Genomic DNA, 21,411 nt, shown 5'->3' with positions numbered 1-21,411 from the left:
TGTCCTGGGTCGCCACCCTAAGGGGTGTGTACTTAAAGACAACAGAAGCAGACTCCAAGGCTTCCATGGGGTTTATTTTGGTTGCAGGGCTGGGGAGATAAGATATAATTGTACCATATACATAGTGGTGCTATCAATCTGATGGATTACCCTTCCCATGCACCCTGAGCACCTTGCCTACCCTCTGCTGCTAATCTGTGTCTACCAGGAGAACTGGCTTGCTGACCTTTCAAGAAACTTTCAACTGTGATTTTTAAAACAATCACAGAAATGTTTTTCTTTCTCCAAACGTGCAGTTCCTTTCTCTGGTGAAAGCATTCAGAGGCGTCAGATGGGTAACATTAATTGCCAAAGCTGGTGTGCAAGTTCAGTTCAATGAATTGTGAATCTTAGGGGCTAAAAATTGTTTAGAATTCTGGGTCTGGGAATAAGAGTAGGCATTTATTGATAGTCCTGTTGTTCACACTCCACTGAATTCTGTTATTTTAGAACAATGCTAGATTCACTTTTAAAAGTGTTTTTAGACATGGTCTGACCTGGGAACCAGGTTAGAAAAGGTTTGAACTAATAAAATATGCAAAATGTGGTTTTAGGGCTCTCCTTTCATGTGGAAAGAGGAAGAAAGGTTTTAGTCAGTTATAGCAAATCCAGTAAGGGAACTGTTTACTTAACTCTCACAGTTATTTATTTTAATTTAACTTCTCAGAAGTTTTCAGCTGGGTTTAGTTCATGAGGGCTCACATATTAAAGAATGGGTTTTACTGATATGTGTTTTTCAGTTGTAGCTCTGACTTCAGTAGTTAAAGCCATTTTCTTTTGGACATTCTGATACAGTAGATCCCAAAAGTGAAAGGAAAATAACCAAAGAGGACTTCAGAAATGGGGACATATAAAATATAATCCTTATAGGCTTAGAATTAGGTAGGAAGATAGCATTTGAGTTTATTTTCCCATTAATATAGCTATAATAGATAATTTTCTGAGGCAGTAGTGCATATTGTTTTCCTATATCAACAAAAATAATGGTAAAAAATGCAAGGGATAGGAACACACCATGTTGGTGCCAGTTGGGTGATGCACAGACTTTGCTGTTTATGCATATTTGACTTTGGCCTTGTTAGAGCCTTCCTAAATTTGGGTCCAAGTTGCTGGACAAATTGTCTTGTACTTTGTGCTTTTGCGTGTAACAAAGAGGCTGCTTAGAACAAACCATTCCAGGTGAAAGGTCCTTGCATTGCCCTTGTATCCTCCTGCCACCTTGCCTTGCTGACACAGTGGAAAATCACCTTTTCTCCTGCTCCTCTGGGACTTTACAGAGCAGGAGGTGAACGGGACAAAGGAGAGGCAGAACAGAGAAAGGAGTAACATTTCCCTCCCACCTTACAGGCCCAGAGAGCTTTTCTCTGCCTGGGATGCCCTTCCCTGGTTCATTGGCTACACTGACTTTTTGTTCAGCCTAGGAGTTTAACCCTTTTTCCCTTCTTGAAAGAACTAACACAAAATCACTCTGTTTGTATTACCAGTGTTCGTTTAGTTTTGATCTGCTCTTCACAAAACATCAGAGCTGTTTGCAAAGCTAATAGCAGTGTAATGACAAAAACAGCAGTGCCAAATGTCTTTGGTCTTGGCCTTTTTCTTCTCCTTAATATCAAAGCTAAAAACATGGTCTTGATTTATGTGCAGGATTACTGATGTTAAAGCTATATAATAATACATCTAAAGCCTAGCACAGTTTATAAATACACCAAACATGTAAGTTAATAGTTATTTGTGCTGAATCTTTTATTTTCCTGCATACTCTGTCCTACCTTTGTTACTGAGGGCACTAATGCTGCATTAATGTGAGCAGACACAGCTGCATTTATCTTCATTTTATTCTCCCAAGTCACAGCAAGTGCTGTAATGAGAGCCATTGTCTGGAGCAAACCTTCTGAAAGTCTTTTAAGGGCATCCATCTGGGCAGACTTTGTGGTTGTAGAAGGGCTGATGCTGTAAGTATTCATCCCACTAATGGTCTCATTGATTTTTATTTGTGCTCTTTGTAGGTTGCCCAGAGTCTCAGTCTGAGTAAGAGCTGCAGAAGATGTGCTGAATTCAAGAGCTGCAGGCGTGTGTTCAACTAAACCCAGGTTTTGTGTCTGTTTTTAGGGTGCTTGATCCAAGTGGGGCCTCCAGGACAGCCTGTTCTGTCTGCAGAGAAGCAGAGAAGTGCAGTTGGTGAGCAGTATTAAAAAACAGGTGCATAAGTTTGAAAATGTTGATCCAAATCTCATTAATATAAGTAGTAGGGAAATGTCATGACTTATTGAGATTAAACAAAGACCTGCTTAGAATCTTGTGACTTCAGCTCATAAATGGATTTCATCACTCATTACAGCTGCATAAACAAATGCATGTGGTACATATGCATGTTTTGTTTTGGGAAGTTGTTGTTTTTAAAGTCTCCTCAGAACTTTTTTTTTTTTTAATTGCTCCTAATGAGCGAACACTCCCTGGCTCTGGAGCGATGCCTCGTGTACCTGAGCAGCACAGCCCACTCATTGCTTTTACAAGGGAATAAAGTTTCCCAGCCTCTCTGCCCTTCTGGCAGCTGAACTGCTTTGGCAGGCAGGTTATTTTAAAGGAGGAATTCACAATATGGAACCTGGTGTCAAAACTTTTATTCCTTTTATGAAAGTAGCCTTGCTCTGCTGCTCCTTTGGAGCTATGGAAGTGTAATCCCAGCCCAGTCAACAACTGGAGAAAGTCCTATCCCTCTGAGCTGAGACTAAGTTTGTCACATATTTCATGTATTTAATTCATGTAATTTTTCCTGTTGTCAGTGGCCTCTCAGAAGGAATCCTAGCAATGGATGCCCTGTGATTACCTGGGGAGAATTAGTACTTCCCCCAGGTTTCCTTGACAGCATGTTGCAAGTAGGATGTGGCAAGAGGAATCCAAGTTTTGTCTTCCTGCTGTGGTTGTTCCCTGAAGGCACAAGTGGTGCTGTAGTTTGGGATGCAGAGCAGACATTTCTTTGTGGATTTAAAGTGTTGTATGGATCAAAACTGTCAAGCCATTCTCATGTCTTTAAATTTAAAGTAGTTACTTTCAGCTAAACCCACACTTTTCAGCATCTCCAGGCAGGCAGTTATCAAAGTTTAACCTCAAAAAACTCAAGATGGCAAAATCTCTTGGTAATTCTTTGAATTTCAATGTGCCATTTCATAATCACAACCGAAAAGCTGGATTAATCATGGGTGGGTAGTGTCTCATTTTAATTTTCCATTGCTAATTATTTTTTAACCCTATCTAAAGGGAAATTACTTTTATTTCCACAAAGAAAAGTACTCAAGGATACTCCATTATTGAGGCCATTTTTCTGATAAAGATCCAAAAATCAAAATTTAAAATGGATATTGCTGGGAGAAGGGGGTACTTTTTTTCTATTTCAGTCACAGCCTACTCTTTTTACTTATAAAAATCACAGTTGGGAAAGTAAAAAGAGCAACAATATGGGAGAGTTCATGGTCAGGGCTGCTTACATGTGTCCTATATAGATGGATTTGTCCTGAAGTGCTTTACTTTGTTTTGTCTCCTGGAAAACCAAAACAGGTAATAACAAGAAATCTCACTTAAACTGAATGAAACTACAACTTTTTGGCTTTTCTGTCAAGCAGCCTTAATTTTTAGGCAACTGGGAAGGAGTCTTAAATTGTGTGTGTTCCTAAAGATCACTTAAACAAATTGCTGAGTGTCTGAGGCTTTGGGTGCCCTGTCCCTCTGTCCAAGCCCTTGGAGAATCCAGTTGCTCCTCACCTCTGCAAACCTTCCCTCTTACGTAGGGAGCTAAAAAGATGCCTGACATTAGAGACTTGCGCTCCAAAACGCTGCCGTGAATGCCTTAAAATGTCACATTAATATCAAGAACGGTTCACCCACCAACCATCTGCCTTTGCAGATCTCAGAACGATCTTTCAATTAGTTAATTAAGCTTCCCTGTTTCCTAATAAGGCCTATTTGAAATGCTCTGAGGCTCAGGACAGCGGGGCTGAAGGTCTGCACTGAGCAGGTGTGGCGGCGGCTGAGGGTCTCTGCGGGCAGAGGGAGATGCTGGGAGGTGCTGCCGGGCCTCACCTGGATGTGCTGGCTGGGAAATACCTGCCCGTGTCCTTATAAGGCCGGGGAACTGCTGCTGGAGCCCTGCTCCTGCCCCAGCGCTTCCCAGCCCCGTCAGCCACAGTCCTAAAAAGGAGTTCCCTGCTCCTGCTTCCCACAGCTGAGCTCCCCGGGGAGCACAGCACAGCCGGGCCAGGCATTGCACTCACAGGGAGAGGCGTCCTTACGGCTGGGCTGCTGCTTCTCAAGGCAGATGTTGAGTTTAGGGGCACTGCTGGGCTTCTCCTCCTCTTGTTTAGTGAATAATTGAGAATACAACAGAGAGTGGTGCGGGACACCGGCGCGGTTCGGGAGCGGGAGCGATCCCCGCAGGATCCGCGCAGGGAAGCAGCTCGGAGCCCTGAAAGCATATTAGGTTATGGTTTTAGAATAGAAAGTGCTCAGCAGCAATATGAGCTCAAAGCAATTCGTGTCCTTTTTCCTCCCTGCCCTGGCTGCCAGTCCTGCTCCTCGCTTGTGCTTGCTCAGTCCTTTGTGGGGCCGTGCTGGGCTCTTGGTTTCATTCGTGCTGAAAGCCAGGAAAGGGTTTTCTGCTCACATTCACAGAGTGGCATCACAAAACACTGTGCTCGTGTGACTGAGCCAGTGGTGAGGAGGAGAGAGGGGGGGAAAAGTTATTAATGCCCCGTGCTCTTCCCAATGTGAAACCTTTAGGTGCTGTACTCTACTTCTGAATAAAAACCCTTCAAATGCTGGGTATTTTATGAGACGTTTTAGAGGTTTAATTGAAACTTTCTGAAGGATCTGATTATTGGCTTATTTATTTCACATGCCAAGTGACAAGCTTAGTTACAGTCTGATAGATTTTTAAGGACAACTTCTTTACTGGAGCTGGATTTTGGAAAGGGTTCAATCTGCTAATTCAGAAGGGGTATTGCACAGGATTTTTTTCTTTTATTAAATCAACAAATCATCCTACCTCAATCTGAAATAATAAAGAGGAGTGGTTTTTGAAATTTAAGATCTGTGAAATTCTGGCACTGAGCAGTCACATGCTCATTTCAGAAAAGGGCTTAAAATAATTAATTTTCAAGGGGGCTGTTTGGGAAGAGTCCTGGATAGTGTGTGCTTTGTGGAGTGTGGGAGGCATTGGGGTGCAGCTCCAGCTCTGAACACGCTGTACTCAGGCACAGCAGTTTGTCTGCTCAGAGCCACATGCTTCCTTCCTTTATCAGGCTGCTCCTGGCAATCCTGCTCAACCTTTGGACTTTATGGCCTCTCTCAGGATGTAGCATTGGTTCCCTAATATCTCTTCTCTTGTCTTTTGCCAAGTTTCCAGCAGGCAATGAAGCCACGACAAGCAGGGTCACAGGTGTTGAAGGAAGTCAGCAGCACAAACAATATAAAACTGGATTCTGCAGTTGCAGGGATGAAATGCTGCTCTTTATGAATCTGGCACACCAGCCCCATCTCTTTTTCTGAGTTTATAACATGTTTTCTAGCTCCTTTTGTATCACTGCTAGGTGTGTGCTGTGGATTTAGTAGGTGGGGTTAAGAGTACTGAAGGTGTAGATTAAAAAAAAGAAAAAGGAGATTGCCATGCGCTCATTTAATGCACGTGGTTAACTGAGATCTGGCCTGTGCTTCTGATGTTGTTTTATATTGCTGGTTTCTGAAATACCTGTCATGTAAAACGTTAAAACAAGTTATTCCCATGTGTGAATGGTAGTAAAGGAAATATTTAGACAATAAGGAAGAGGATGATTAGAGGGGATCGTTGATCGAGCAATAAGGAAGAGGGTGATAGACACCACGAGGCAGGAGGTGACACACACCTATGGAATTTGATAATTTGGGAGGACCTTTTACAGCTGTAGGCTTAGGATACTAAACAGAGCAAAGAAAAGCTTAAGAAAACCGTGGCAAAGGGATGCTCCTGCCTCTGCCAGACAAGGGAGGGGGTAGCCAGAAAAGGCTGTGTTGGAATTTGGGAAATACCACTCAATAAAGAAGTTCTTCCCCTTGGCGTTTCTGTTTGGCTGTTGGTTGTGGTCCCAGCATACACCTCGTGTCATGTTTTATGACCCAGAGCTTTGGAAGATGTGTGTTTTTGGGAATACAAACAGATGAAATGACAGTGGGAGGACAGCCAGAAGCACACTATCTATTCTGAATTCAGAAAGCGCCCTGATGTAGCTTTTAAAGTGAAAAATGTTGCCTGTCTTGCACACTCTGTCATTAAGGCAGAGCACCTTTAGTGATGTTGGTGTTTTTTATAGACTGTTCCACCTGCAATCCTTTGTCTGAAAGCAGCTATAGTGAAATCAAGGACATTCTCCTCCCAGTATATGAATTAAGTTAAACTGCAGTATTCAGAAAATATAAACTTACTGCCTCAGAAGGTTTCACTGCTTTAACCACACTGATAAAACAGTGAAAAGTTGTGATTTGAAGGTGAAATTTAGAAAACTTGGGGCCCTTTCCACCACAGAGCTGTCTGAAGTCCCATGGTACAATGGTAACCCTGGTGTTGGCCCTGTGTGCAGCTCAGGCCTTTGTTCATTGTCTGCTCATCAATCTTCAGTTAATTCACTGAGACTCATGGTGGAAAAAGGTGACTAAAGGTATCTGAATTTGCCCTTTTGCCATAGGAGGAACTCAGCTGCTGTTCTGATAACCCAGGGTAAAGCACACTTTAGAACAAGCCAGTGCTGTTAAAGCCCTTCGTAGGAACTGTAATCTGTGTTTATAAATGGGACCATTATCAGGAAACGTCACTAAGAATCTAAGGAATCTTTAACCAATAGCTTATTGCTTCCAGGGATGGGCTCTGTAGGCACTTTATGGAGAGCCAACATTTTAGTGTTGGTGTGTTTTTCCAGGAACAAAATAGGCTTTGCTGGTCAGGGTGTTTCTGTGTAAACTGTACAAACACATGTGCTCAAAGCTGGCAATGGCATTGCCACTTGTGGAGAGAAAACTTACAGAATTTACAGAGTCAACCACTAGAGCTCAGTTTATTCACTGCTTTAGCACAGCAGATTGGAAATCAGAGGAATTAAAACTAGGGAGTCTTGTGCTATTAAGTCACTCCTGGTAGTCTGTGGACCATGTTCATTGATATTTCAAAGGCTGTGAACGTTTCTGTTTCACTAGGTGCAAATTCTTCTGTTTTCATGGAAAACTCAAACTCATCAATGCTTGCAACAGGCATCCTAAAGGCCAATGGACCAGTCAGAGCCCTGAGTGACCTGGTCTGACTCTGCTTGGAGCAGAGGTTGATCTCCATGTCTTTCTGGGGTTCCTTTAAACATGACTTATGATCTGGTGATTTGTAAAATGGGTGAATGTGTCTCCTCTAAACACGGTTACCAACCCCTCTGCAGAGAGCACAGTGCCAGCCAAGCTCCCAGTGGTCAGTTCATCACAGGAACCAGACCTTGGGTGTATTATCCACTTGTAAAATGGGGGCTTAATAAAACTCACAGGGCCTGAGGGTTTTTTATGAGCCCCAAGAGCGATGTGTGGTGATCCTGAAGGAGCTTACCAAAAGGAAGGTGGCATTTCCCAGGGCTCTCCTCACACGTGGTACCCACCAGAAACACCCTGAAGTGCTGGGCTATAAACTACAGCAGCCCAGCTGCTGTTGTGCAAGCTGTGTGATGCTTGTGGTGAGGATGGGAACCTTAAAAATTGGGTAGGTAAAGAGCAGGAAATGGGAGCCATTACCTCTGTCCCAAGGGAAGTGGTTCCCCCTGTGAATCACAGCCTGGTTTCGCTGTGCTGCAAGGGAGTGGCGTCCTGTCCCAGGATATTCCCAGCTCCTGGAGCCTGCCAGGTCTGACTGCTGCAGGGGAAAGGAGCAGGACAGTCCTGGTCCCACCAGCACCACTCCCGTGCAGCCTTCCCCCATCATTTGGGGAGCAGGGAGGATGAGGATGCACCAAGCCCCGTATGCTGCATGAATCGATGTGGTCCTTTGCTGTTAGGAATGGCCAGGGAGGGACAAGGACTGCAGTCCTTTACTCAGGAGTTTGGCCTTGTGCCACCCAGTCCCCGGGTTATCCCTTGGAGAACAAAACCTGCTGCTGTGTGAGCCAGCCCAGGTTGCCAAGCCTTGCCTTCCCCCCGCCATGAGTCACCAGCTCTGGCAGAGGCTGGAGCCGGGGCCCGGCTGGCACAGGAGCCTCCTGCCCTGGCTGGCACTGCTGCCTCTCCTGGAGGAAACCCTCCTGTGCCCGCTCTGCTGTGCCAAGGGGCTGCCACACCCTGCTCCTGCAGGCCTCCTTACTCAGAACGGAGACACACACCGAAACCAAGCCATCCTCCTCTGCTCCCTCCGTGCCTCCCACAGCCTTTTCCTGTGCCCCTTCCTTTGGGTCTGTCGAGTCCAAACCTCTGCACAGGATCTGTTTCCATTCATTCTCAGGAAGAGAAGGCAGAAATGAGACAGATCCTGGCCATTGAGTGTTGGTGGTATTTATCCTTCCTAAGCCAAATAGGAATAAATAAATAGCCAAATAAATCCCCAAACCTCTGTCCATCCAAGGCTGTGTGTGTTTCCTGGAGCAGTACAATTAATGACACAAGCCATGAGTGTGTACAGTGTGAAGGGACAGAGCTGTGTCTCCCTCTTCCCTATCCTCCTGCTCTGATTAAGTGCACATTCTTCCATCTCTGCTGCTGAGGTGCACAGAGCTGCCCCACAGCTCACTCACCATCAGCAGATCATTTAGAGGTTTGTGTTGTTTGTAGATCGTGGTGGAGAGAAAGCAGCATCCCAGGTCTTCTGGAAACATTGTGGCTCACCAAAGATCTTTCATCTCAGCCCTCGTTTCTTACTAAGAACTCGTCCTCATCATAGAGCTAGAGGTGCAGCAGAACCGATAATTTGGGGAATTTAGGTCTTTGATATAAATTGAAGTTAATTTTATGATATTAGCAAGATGATGCAATGGAATTTTTGTGTCATGAGATGTCTTTGCAACAGCAAAGTCTGTCATTAAATCTTAATGGCAATCCATTAAGGTGCTTGCAGTTTTGGACAAAAGGTGGCACTTATCTAGTAAAGTTAACAAGGGAGTGAAAGCCTCTAGGCCTGATAAGAGTGACCCAGGGCAGGTCTGTTGGTCTTTTGTGGATGGACTTCAGCTTTATCTGCTCATATGCCAAGATAGCCAGGTGTAAACTATTTATATTGGAGAAGTTAAGTGTTCCTGGTAAAGTAGCTTGTGGCCTGAAACAATAATTCTTGCCGAGGGCCTGAATTTATTAAGTCAGTAATTAGCTTATTAAGCATATAGCTGTGCCTGTGTAGGTGTCTGAAGTTTATGTTCCATCTGGTTTACATCCAGTGAGTTCAGGTAATCTGTAAAAGATCGTCCACGTGTACAGTGAGGAGCTGCAGAAAAGGTTTGTAGAAGAAACAAAGGGGGAAACCACACATAGAGAATCTCAGGCTATGTGGGAGGGGAGAAAAACTGAATGTATCTTTTCCACAGGAGTCAGCTTTAGCCAAAGGGCCAGTCATGAAGGTCAGCAAAAGGCCCCTGGATGAAACAATTTCACTCTTATTCTCAGGAAGGAGCACTGGAAAGAGGATCCACATGTGTGCTTAGAAGAGCCAAACCTTAGCAGAGGTTATGCTTGGACTCTCACACTGTAACGTGTGGGTTCAGAAGCTGATGACATGTTCAAACAGGGGAGAATGGTTGCATCTGTTGTCAGAACCAGTGAACATCTCTGGCTTCCCTGGCACCTCAAGGTGCTGCCAGGTGAATTCCCCTCCTGCCTGTGAGCCTGGGTAAGAAAAAACAGGCACATGGCAAGGTCTTAATGACAGAAAGATTCTTACAGGGAACTGGAAAGCATGGAAGAGATTTCAGGGGTGGGAGTGCAATACTTTATGAAAGGCAGAAAAATACTTGTAAATATTGCATCTATTCAGATGGAAACAAGTTCTTTTAGGAACATCTGATAATCATTTTTACAGTCAAATATAATTCTTACTTTAAAAGTGTGAAGAGATTCTTCTGCTTTAGATAGACTGAAAACAGCCTGAAATCAACCCCCTCATACCCCTCAGAAAATGCCGTTTCCTTAGGTAACTCTAGCATCTTGGAAGTTTGTAAGTTTGTCCTTCATGATAAAAGGGGGACACCTTTTGTTTCTGAATAATAAAAATCTCCCAAATTTGTGATAAGCTTGTACATTAAGTTGAGTCAAAAACTATGTACTGAACACAAACCCACCAATCTTACAAGGTATTTTGTATTTGTTATTTTAAGGGTTTGGTAAAGACAAAATAGTCTGTAAAGTCAGGAGGGGAAATGAAATTGCTGGCTCCCAAGTTTTAGTTGTTATTTTTAATGTAACAGTACCCCATTCCTGGATGGGGAACAGGCATGGGGTGACAGGTGGAACACCAGGAAACCGGGAGGTCAGGTCAGGCCACCAACACCAGGAATTGAACAAGAGCTAGGGCTGAGATTCACAGTAAACCTACAATTAGATATTCAAGTTAATGAAGGAGAGGCTTAGCCTTAAAGACATCCTCTTCCTGGTGGTTTCTTGTATTCCTGGGTGCCAAGGCTCGTGGTGTTGTGAGCACGGATCTGCAACAGTGACCTTAATGAGAGTAATTTATACATCTCTGTCCATCCAGTATCACTGCAGCTTTAGAGGCCGAATTAGCAATTCTGATCAGCCTCTGCTTTCCGTGCAAATGTTCCCAGGTGTTAATCCTTGCCTTAGTGTAATGAGGTGGAAAAGCTTTAGGTTGAAATCCAAGCAGCATCTTAAAAAACAACTCATATTTTTGTTATTGTTTTGACCGGTATTGGTCTGATTATTTTTCAAGTACAAAATATGCTCAGACTGACAGCTTGTACCTTGTGTTTCATTTTCCAGAAGAATTTTTACAGTCTCTAGTTATCAGCTTCAAAACCAGTGTAGGTTTATAGCTGAAAGACTGGCAGATGTTAAGGTGTTGTGGGGAAGTTTAAATACAGCTGATAATTTTACGTGCTGGTATCATGTGAAGCAGTGCCCAAGACCGCTGTGTTCTAACTGTGTTGGTTTTTAAGGATCCTGGTACCCTAAGAAATGATTTTTGCCTGTTCTTTGTGCCTCTTTGTAATGCTTCCAGTAACTACAATCCTATACTTAGATAGAAGAGCTGATCTACTGGAGCCTTACCCTGGGAATGAACTCCACTAATCAACTGCTCATGACTCCAACAGATGTTTCTGCTTATCAGACAATTGGAACCTCATGTTCTGCTATATTTCTTTTTTTTTTTCTTCTTTTGATATTGGCAGCAAATGCCCCATTACACATGTGAGCTTCAAAAACTTGTCACATGATAGCAGGAACAAATTGCTAAGCCAGTCAGCAAAGTTCAGGTTTGAAGTGGTGGTCCACTGAAGGCAACTGGGTCTTAGAAGGTGAAGGAATCATTTATGGAATTACCATACTGTGGTTTTGTTGTAAATGCCAATGTTTTATTTCAGCGTCTTGTATAAAATTTGGAAATGTAAGAAGAACTTGGATCACAATTCTTTTTTTCAAAGACTGAATCATTTTAGGATGTGGAGATAAAGTTAAGTGAATCTTCTGAGGATATGAGTATTATCCTCTTGAAACCACAGAAAGGGGATGAGAATGGTTTATATGATTTTGTTATATACAGACTTATCTCCCATGACAGGACATAATCTGTGAATTTTCAGACATGGTGGAAATGGTGGAAATTCTTCACATCTGTGAAGACTTTAGTTTTTGCTTCAGTTTGTTTAGTCTGCTGCATTTCACTTTCCATTTCTAATTGATAAATGACTGATGGATTCTTGATCAATCAATATCTTTGTATGATTTGGGCAAAAAGAAAAATAATATGTGTAGAAAAGATGACAGACTGTCAGTCCACAAAGATGAAGCTTATTCCACTGCCAGCAAACCCAGAACTGCTTCGTGGAAGTGAAACACCTATTACAAGAGTACAATGGCACCATACAAATTGTAGGCACTGGAGACACTTCTTGGGGATTAAAACACCTCATTTGCAAACCATTCTTCTGTTGGCAGCGAGCAGTTAATCATGAACCTTCCCCTGGCCACAGCTCAGCCACGCTGGGCTGATTCAGGAGCCAAGGCAGGGCACGGCTGAAAGGCACAGCCAGGAGGTTTATCAGCATTCACACTTAGCCAAGCAGGAGCCTCGCCACATGTGGGAGACCAGAACCAGAACTTGTTCCTTTCACCCTTTCCTACAGTAAATATCTTTGCTTGCTGCTGTTGCTGGGCTTGGTTGAGATGATAAACACAAGTACAGAGAGCGGTGGGAGCTGGAAGCTCTTCTGATAATGGGAAAGGTGAGAGTGAGGGTGGGAGGATCAGTGCCTGGGCAGCCCCTCTCAGGATAATTTCTGAGCTGATCAAGATGTAATCAGTTAAAAACACGGCAAATAATAGCCACTGGGCATGTTGGCAGTTGTTTTCAAGCTGCTGATACACTCCCTTCTCTAAACATTGCATGTTTTCCCATTGTTTTAAAGCCAAACTCCAACCTCCTGGTGCCATTTGCAAGTGTTTGGTGGAAGCTGAACTTGGGTTGAAGGTCTGGAGTGCAGAAGGATTTGTGTCTGCTTAGAGACACTGTAGGTTTTCTGTGATTGTGGATGAGATTTCTTCTTTGCTTCTTGTGCTTTCTGTGTAGAGTACGAAGCTGAGGAGCCCATAAAATATGGGGTACAGAAAGTGGTGGATCCTCACTAGAACATGTGCAGGGGTGGTGGGAGTGAAGAAGAGCAATCATTAGGGGGAAGAATCATCTCAGCCAAGAAAGCAGAGCTTAATCAGTAGTGCTGAAGTTGGCTGACAAGCCGTGGAGAGAAAACATTGGGTATTGATTTGAAACTTTGCTAAGTGCCATGGGAAACTGAGAGAAGAATGATGTTGGGGAATGACCTTCAAGGATTCAGAGAAGACAGCTTGATTCCATGGAACCATAACCTTAAGAACAGACCTGGGGTGTGTAGAGAGATCAGAAATCTGATGACCAGTGAGAATAATTTCAAGTGGTCCATCAGACTCAGGAGAGCTTGCTTCAAATAGTTCCCAGACACAGAGATGAGAGTGAAGATACCTGGCCCAGGAGCAGCCTCTCCTCTCCCCATTCTGGGGCAAGAGGAGTCAGTAAACCAAAGCCAACTTTGCCTGTCACCCTAAGGAACTCCGGTAGATTTTTGGTGGGGTGTAAGAAAGGTGTGGGGTTTTTTTTCTCTCTGTCCTGCTTCCAGCCTTGTGACCAGGGAGACGGGAGACATTCCTCCTCCCGGGAGGGATTTCCCGCGGTCTGAACTCTGCTGCAGGGCTGACTCGTAATCCCGTGTGTGTGTCCGGAGCACATGAGCGGGATGAACGGGAGGACGATGGTGGGAGATGTGCCCAGGTCAGAGCGGGGACTGACTGCGAGTTCAGTCCCGGGGCTCGGGCTGGCTCCTCTCCCTGCGTTCCTGTGCTCACTCACACGCGGCTCCATCCATGAGCTGTCATGTGCCGGCTGCACGCCCACAGCAGGAAGGAAACGGCTGGTCCCTCAAATCAGGAGTAGTAAAAAAAAAAAAAAAAAAAAAGAGGAGGAGAAAAAAAAAAAAGGCAGCAAACAGTAGGCAGGCTGTGTATTGTCCCGATTCCTCCCGGACTGAAGGAATCCTGTGCCCCATGATTCATGCTGAGCTGTCTGCTCCATCCGGCAGGCACGGAGCATCCGGCAGCCGTGTCAGGCAGCCTCCCACTGCAACTGGGTGCTGCTGGCACCGCAGCCTGCAGCGTTTCAGGATTCTTTTGTTAGTCAGGGCACTGGCACTTCCTTTGGCATTTGGCTCCAGGAAGGCTTGTGTGTGAAGGAGGGGCGCTTTTAATTTATTTTTTTTTTTTTTTCTGGTGTCTTTTAAATTTTCTTCTTTTTAAATATTTCTGTTGCTATTTTGTTCAGTTTCACATCTGGAACGTGAAGTTTTGGTCCAGACGTCTCCCTCGCTCCTGGCTCTCTGTAGGTCCTAGTTTCTGTTTTCTGATGATTAGCCAATACCAGCTGTTCTGGCAATGAAGATGTCTCAAATCAATCCTATCCTGTCTGGCTTTCCAGGAAGAGCCAGCCCTCCCCTCGCTCTCCACAGCCCCTGTCATCCAGGACTGAAATTTATCAGAGCTGCTGCGAGCAGGAAATTAGCTCCTTTACAACTTGTTCTCCACTGCTTCTTATTCATTTTATTGTTTTAACATTTTCCAGAAAATAAGGCAGAAAACAAACCTACTTCCTTTTTAGAAGAGTTGTGCTGTTAACCTGTGAAATGCTTATTTCCTTGGCAGGCTACAGCTTATCTTTCTAGCAGAACCACAAGATTAAAATCAGTTAAAGTTGAACTCAGATAATGAATAAAACACTGGAAAACACTTAGTCATCCTTTAGGATCCTGAAGATAAGGATTTCTACATCTAGGCATCAAAGCTGTGATGAACACCAAGGGAGGGATGGGCTCAGGAAAAATGGAGTGAGGGATGCTGCCCACAGACTCAGGAATGTGCCTGTGAGGAGCTTATTTGGGGGTCTGGGTCTCAAACACCTACAATAAATTGACTTGACTTTCCTGAAGAGCTGAGCACCTGCAACTTCCATGTATGCAAAACTCATCTTAAAATTGCATTCAGGTAAAGGGAAAGTTGTTTTCACTTACTTTATATGAGACTTTAGATGCAGATATATTAATGTCTTCATGTTTTCTATGTGTCTTTCCAACAGCCACGTTGGAAGATTAATTTTCTTTGAGATTTTCAGAAAGAAGACACTCTCTTAATTAGTATCAGACAGTTTTGGTGTTGTTCAGCATTAAAAATAAATCTCTGCCTTTGCCAGAAGTAAATTTGGCAATTGTGTGCTCCCTGCTGCAGGAAAACAATGTCTCTCTTTAGAGCTCCGAACCAAGCTTTGGCAAAGAAATGGGGCCCAATGTCCATTGATCTCAATGGAAAACCTATTATTAGAAGGATCACTGTGACCACATCCTGCCATCATTTTGTACCCAGAACCACCACTGAGGTCAGCAGGATTTTTGTGCAAATATTTATGGCAGGATATGGCCCACTTTAGGGCATTCTGAGGGCTGACAAGCCCTCAGCTGAATTGTTCCTTCTTACAGAGTTGATCCTATCAGGCTGCTAAAATCTGAGCCACGGACAAGTCAAAAACCCAACCATCCAAGCTGGTGTTGACTGAAACCCAGTAATGCAGTTTGGGCAATTTGAACCCAGACATGAGGCAAGACTCTGGCATTGCACAATGTCCTGGTGGATTATGCCATGCCTTGGACACTGGGTGGGTTGTGTCCTTCTAATTCCTCAAGAAAGCAGCAAGAAACAACTTGGATAGGTCTGTGGCTTGGGCAAGTGAAAACTGTTGATAATTGAGTAATTTAAGGTTTTTGTTTTCAGCAAATGCTTTGCATGTGTGACTAGTGCAGCGAATTTCCTGCTTGCCAAATTCAGTTCTATCAGCACTTATTGGAACCATGAGCTGGGCTAGAGGGAAAGCTCCATCCTTTATCCTTTTGATATGGGGAATAAATGAATTCTTTTCAGCTTACTGTACATCTGTGTTTTCACTGGACAGCAGAAAACTGTGTCACTGACTCACTGCTTGATCTTGGGTAAATCATCTAATCCTGTCTATCCCAGTACCCTCGCGTGCATAAATAATGTAATGACTCTCATCTGTCTTTAGAAGCTGTTACAATAACTTGGTTTATGTAGTTTTAGCTTCACTTTAGTCTTTCCCACAATATTTTATTGGTGAAAGAAGGAGGCTCTTACCCAAGTCAAAGTCAAAAAGTTTCTTATCCCTGATGGGTGCTGAAATAGTCACTATTCACAGGTTTGGATAATTTGAATAAATGACAGCATTTCCGCTGAAGTGTTTTTCATACCTGTAGGGCCAGACTCAAAGTTGATATGGATTTGACACTGCAGAAGTTTCTCTGCTGAAATGACAACCTGGCATTTTCAGCAATATTTCTGCAGCCCTGCTGGGTGGCTGGAAGGTAAGAACATCCTTCCAAACTCTGTACATGGATTCCCTGTAAAAGGTAAAAGAGCACAACAACAAATTGATCCTCACCTGAAAGTGGAGTTACCCCTTGAAGAGTAGTTTAGGTTGAAGCTGAAAAACAAATTCAAAGCTTAATGATTTTCCTGTGTATCAACATCTATAAAGAGAAACAAAAAAACAAACCAAACCCAACAAAAACCCAAACCCAAAGTGTGGCTTGAAAACACAAATGGGCCATTCCACAATACCAAGCCTGGAGGATATTTTCAACTGCAGAGTGCACAAAGTGATTCTTTGCATTATAATCTGCATCTTGAGACCCAGGACTAACATGGTCTGTGGCTCTTCCTCCTGCATTTTATGCCTTAAGAAAACACTAATCACTGGGAAATAATGACTTGCTAATATCAGAACTTTAGGTAGAAATGTCATAGTTTCAAAGGAACTGGTCTGTTGAAAACCTTCTTCACTCAGAGGTAAAACTTGTGGAGGGAAGAGACTGCAGGGTATGAAGATCTGAGAGTACAGGGGATGGGGGATACTCTCACTAAAAGCACTTCTAAGGGACAGGAGGGAAAAAGGTTTGTGTCTGTAATTTGATGAAAAAAGTCTACTTTTCTATTAGCCCAATGCAAGAATAAAACTAAATGCAAAATCTCAAAAACGGTTGCAACATTTAATTCTTGTTTTCCAGCCAGAACGGTTCTGGAGGGAGAAGTTTCCTGTGGAACAGGAAAGGTGTGATCCTGCCCCTTAGTCAGAGGTGTCTGGAGCTGCAGTGGAGCAGTTTCCATCTGATCCCAAGCACAGCAGTGAGTGCCTCACGGACACAGCTCTGTGCTCGGAGTGCTGAATCAGGACTCAGACTGGCTTCAGTTCTGGCTTGCCCTGAGATTTCGTACTTAATCTTGAGCAATGCACTTCATGTCTGTGCTTCAGTTTCCCATCCGTGAGGGTTTGCCTTCATGAGGCATCAGGGACCTGCTTTAAGTACAGATGTTTTTATTTAGTACAACCTGTGACCATTGTAAGGTTAATTTAAGGGGGGTTTGCATAGGTTTAAGCTTAGTGGAAGGATCAGATTTTCAACTCAAAATACAAGTTTTGTGGAGATGCATTTAAAAATCTGATTTAATCAAGGTAGTAAAATTAAAGGTCCATTAAAAAAAATTTAGGCAATCCTGGAGGTGTGAGATTACCAACATCTGTGTTTGTTGGGGCCCCATGGGCTTCCCCACCTGAAATAGGAAATGAACCTCTATTCATAAAGGTTTTGGAAAGAGAATGGGATACTCAGACGTCAGGAAGGGCACAAAACCTTAACATCAAGGTTTCTTGCAGGGGTCTAATAAAAAATTAAATCTTTACATTGATTACCACCACTGTAGAGGCTAAACCAGTAGGAAGCTCCAAATTCATGATTTTATGGCTGCGCTTTGAATGAAAATGTGCAGGTTTAGGCTACATGGAGAAGCTGCATCACTGAAACAAAAGGGAATCTTTAAACTGCTTCCTTCTATTGTCTTCTCTTACTATCTGCTTTGCCACCCATGTTCTTTTTCTCTTGGAACTAAGACCATGGTTTTTCTGTTTCCTAGGAATAATAATAGCAATAATAGAAAATTACTGCTTTGCAAATAGCTGTGGAAAATACACACGGAAACCTTGAGGAGTGAAAATAGCTGCAATGAATGACAGTTGCTACTAGCAATGGAAATGTTTGGCTTAAGGTGTAAGAAAAAAAGGCATGAAAAAGCATGTCAGAGCTGCTGAAATTTCATCTGGAGGACTGAGTCCACGATCTTCCCAGGCACAGGAAGAATAGAGGGGAGATTGCAATACCCCAAAGTCCTGACCCGCCTTGGTAAAGTTCTCCTTACCACAGGCACTAAGTGTTCTTTAATGCAAGTCAAGCACTGCAAATGAGGAAAGAGAGAGAAATTAGTCTGAACAGGAAGCTTCAAATATTCTAAGACTAATTGAGTTTAGATAATTAAGGGGTTTTAAAGCAGTAATTCAGAGGAGAATGGGAGGGGAGGACAGTTTAATTGAGATTGCCTGTCCATCTGTGAATTCTCCATGCATCCTTCTGTGGCATGTCCCTCTTGTCACTCCTTCTGACCTGCAGGGGCTGATGTCGTTTGTAGTGACCTTATTAGCTGGCAGCACCGCAGGCTCCCCTTGCATTTCAGAGCTGTTTGTGCCCTGCCCCTGGTGCAGGGCACGTGTGACAGCTGCCTGTGCTGCCCTGCACTTGGAAATGCCCTGCCCTGGCGCCTTTTGGGTGTTTCTGGGGTCATGCTGGGAGCTGGGGATGAGGAGCAGGGTTTGAAAGCTGCTTTGTGCTTCAGCAGAGGCCATTCTGTGTGTGTTGGAGCTAAGTCTTCATCCCTGCAGCCAAAATTGGAGTCAGGACCCAAGCTTTGCTGCTGGGAGTGGGCTGACAGTGGTGATAAGCCTGGCTGGTTCAGGGAGAAGGTTCCCAGGTTGCACTGACAGGTTACACTACCCTACTAAGAACACAGCTTTTTTAATGATGTTAAAATGTGCTCTGCACCTTGTGAGTGCTGTGCTATGCCAGCCACAGATGCACCATGGATCCCTCCTGATCTGCAGCTCCCTGTGTTGGTGTCTCACTGCCTTTAAATGCAAAGAGTGTGACAGAGGCACTGTGGGCACCAGAGATTTGGATACAGCAAGTATGGAACAGGTGAGTGAGACCCACCTGTGGTGCAGGAGATTCCCTGGTGCACAAGGACTCCCAGCCCCTCTCTGACAGCGTGGGCAAACCTGGAGCACTGCAAGCACACTGGTGACATCTCAATTTTGATTTAGTGTCAAATAGATGAGAAATGCTAGAGCCATGTCCTGCTCCACCATCCCTCTCCGAGGCTGCGAATTCTGTTTTTACATCGACTGTGCCCATAGAAACTCATGATTTAAAGAAGGCTGGCCCAGCACCATGCCAAATGGAGCCGAGATCAAAATGTTGTTAAAGCTGCAGCAGGATACGTTTCTTAATTTAGAAAGCTGCTAGCAGATAGTGAGAGGAAAGGCCTTGGAACCTCTACAAGCCCTGGCAAATTGTAATGTACTTCTTGGGCTGTGATTGTTACAAGCAGCTTGACTCAGTGCCATGAGGACCTCTGGAAAATGGTAAAGGCACCTGGATTGACTGTGGTTTTCTTCTTGTCTCCTGCTCTTTTACAAGTGGTGCAATGGAGGAGTTGCAGCAAAGCATGAAGGCCCTTTCCTGACAGACCATCCTGCTTGCACCAGGAATGTGTTCATCAAACATGAGGAAACAAACTCCAGGATGTTTTCATGGGGAGAGCCAGGGAAATGCTCTGTACTAACCTGCCATCAGCAGGTGTTTTCCTAGTGATTGTCATTGTTACTGTCCCTCTGGGACTATTCGGATATGGAAAGTGGAATAAATAATCAAAGAGGATGTTCCTAGCTGCTAATTTTCAGTCAGATTTGATCCTGGTCCAAAATTTAACACTTCCTTTCTCTGCCAGCCACATACTAAAAATAACATATTTTCAGGATATTGGAGACCACTGGAAACCTGTAGTATTTGGCACTTGAATATTGCCTTTCCTCCAGAGATCTCAAAGTAAAAAGTTGGAGCCTTATCGCATCTCCTTGGAATTGGGAGAATTTGAGACATTTTTGGAGCTACTTGAGATGTAGGGAAACAGGAGACAAATCTCAGAATGGCTCAAAAGGTCTGAATTTCCTTTTTGAGTGACATCTGTTTAAAAAATGGAAAAGCACATTTACTTTGGCTTGTCTCACAATCTTCTGGCTGTGCCCCAGAGCAGGGTTGGCCCTTGCTGGGGCCAGGGGCTGTAATGGCCATGGTGGAGGTAATGGGGAGACACCAACTGGGAGGATGGTTCCCTCTGCACAGATTACTGCCCTCAGTAAAGTATGGAGACCAGTTATTCTTGTTAGGGGGTTTTGTTTTGTTTTCTTTTTGTGTTTTTTTTTTCCCTAGTTAATCAGGGCTTTAGACCACCTTCCAATAATCAGACTCATTAACTAATACTTCTGACACAGGGAATGTTTTTTAGATAGAGGGCTTTTTTTTGGTTTTTTTTCTTTCTTTCTCTGTGCTTTATTCTTCTCTTTGGTCTTAGTCATTGGTTAACACAGAGGTGGTGCAGGCAACTAAAAAAATGAAATGTTGCAATGGGTTGCAATGTCCCTGAGCCAGGAGGGTTCCCTGCCTGCTCTGCCCTGAGCATGACGTGTCAGATGGGTCTTCTCAAGCCTTGGGAAAGCAGCTGCTTTTGCACTGTTGGGAAAACAACACACAGGTGGGCTTCAGCCAGAAGTCCAGTAAAAGAGATGAAATAGAGGCTGAAAGCAAGGTGGAGTTCCCCAAGGAAACAGGATTTTTGGGATTCTCTCCTCAAGTAATTGAGCGCTTTTCTCCCAAGACTCAAAGTTGCTGCAGAGCCTCTTCTCTCTGAAGGACAACCAATGAATCCTTGTGTGTGATAGTTTTGGTTGCTCTGCTCGTTTTGATAATTGATTTAAGTCTCCCAAAGTAGCTGTAATTTAATAAATCTGCCCAGAAAACAGCAGGACCGTTCATGCCACAGTGGGCTGTGTGCAGCTGCCCATGGAGGCCCCGTGAAGCCTCGTGATTTTCATCTTGTGGTGATTTTCATCTTGTGCCACCTCTCACAAAACAGAGGTGGGTCAGGCCTTGAATTCCTGCAGGTACTGGGGTGTTTTCCTTACTGGAAAGGGGCTGTTCTTACTCTTTGATGTCGGTGATGTGATGATTTGGAGATAACTACAAGAGTCTCCCTATGGTGAGCAAGTGCTTGGGTTGTTTATTTGGCAGAGAGAATGAAGTCACCTGCCTGATGAGAGATCTAAATGTTAGTGAAATGTCAAAACTGCCCACATCTGCTTGATCTGCCAAATCTCAGGGAAGTTATCATTTCCACCCTGCTTGGGGAAGCTGTTTTTGTTATGTTAAGAAGGGTGGCTGTGCCTGAGTGCACTGAACCAATCTGTTGTTTTCTCCTTGCCTTTTCTCACCCCATCCTGGCAGATGTGAAGGAGTACAGGTGCATCATAGATTTTTTTCTTTTTTTCCCCAGTATTGATGATAAAGTACCATGTCTGGTGAGAGATATTTCATGCCTCACTGTTGCATCATGCTTAGTGACCTTCAAACTCTTGCT

This window comes from Prinia subflava, chromosome 10 (genome assembly GCF_021018805.1).
Source record: "Prinia subflava isolate CZ2003 ecotype Zambia chromosome 10, Cam_Psub_1.2, whole genome shotgun sequence".
NCBI lineage: Eukaryota > Metazoa > Chordata > Aves > Passeriformes > Cisticolidae > Prinia > Prinia subflava.
The sequence above is the reverse complement of the archived record's forward strand: the minus strand, read 5'-3'. Positions refer to the sequence as shown.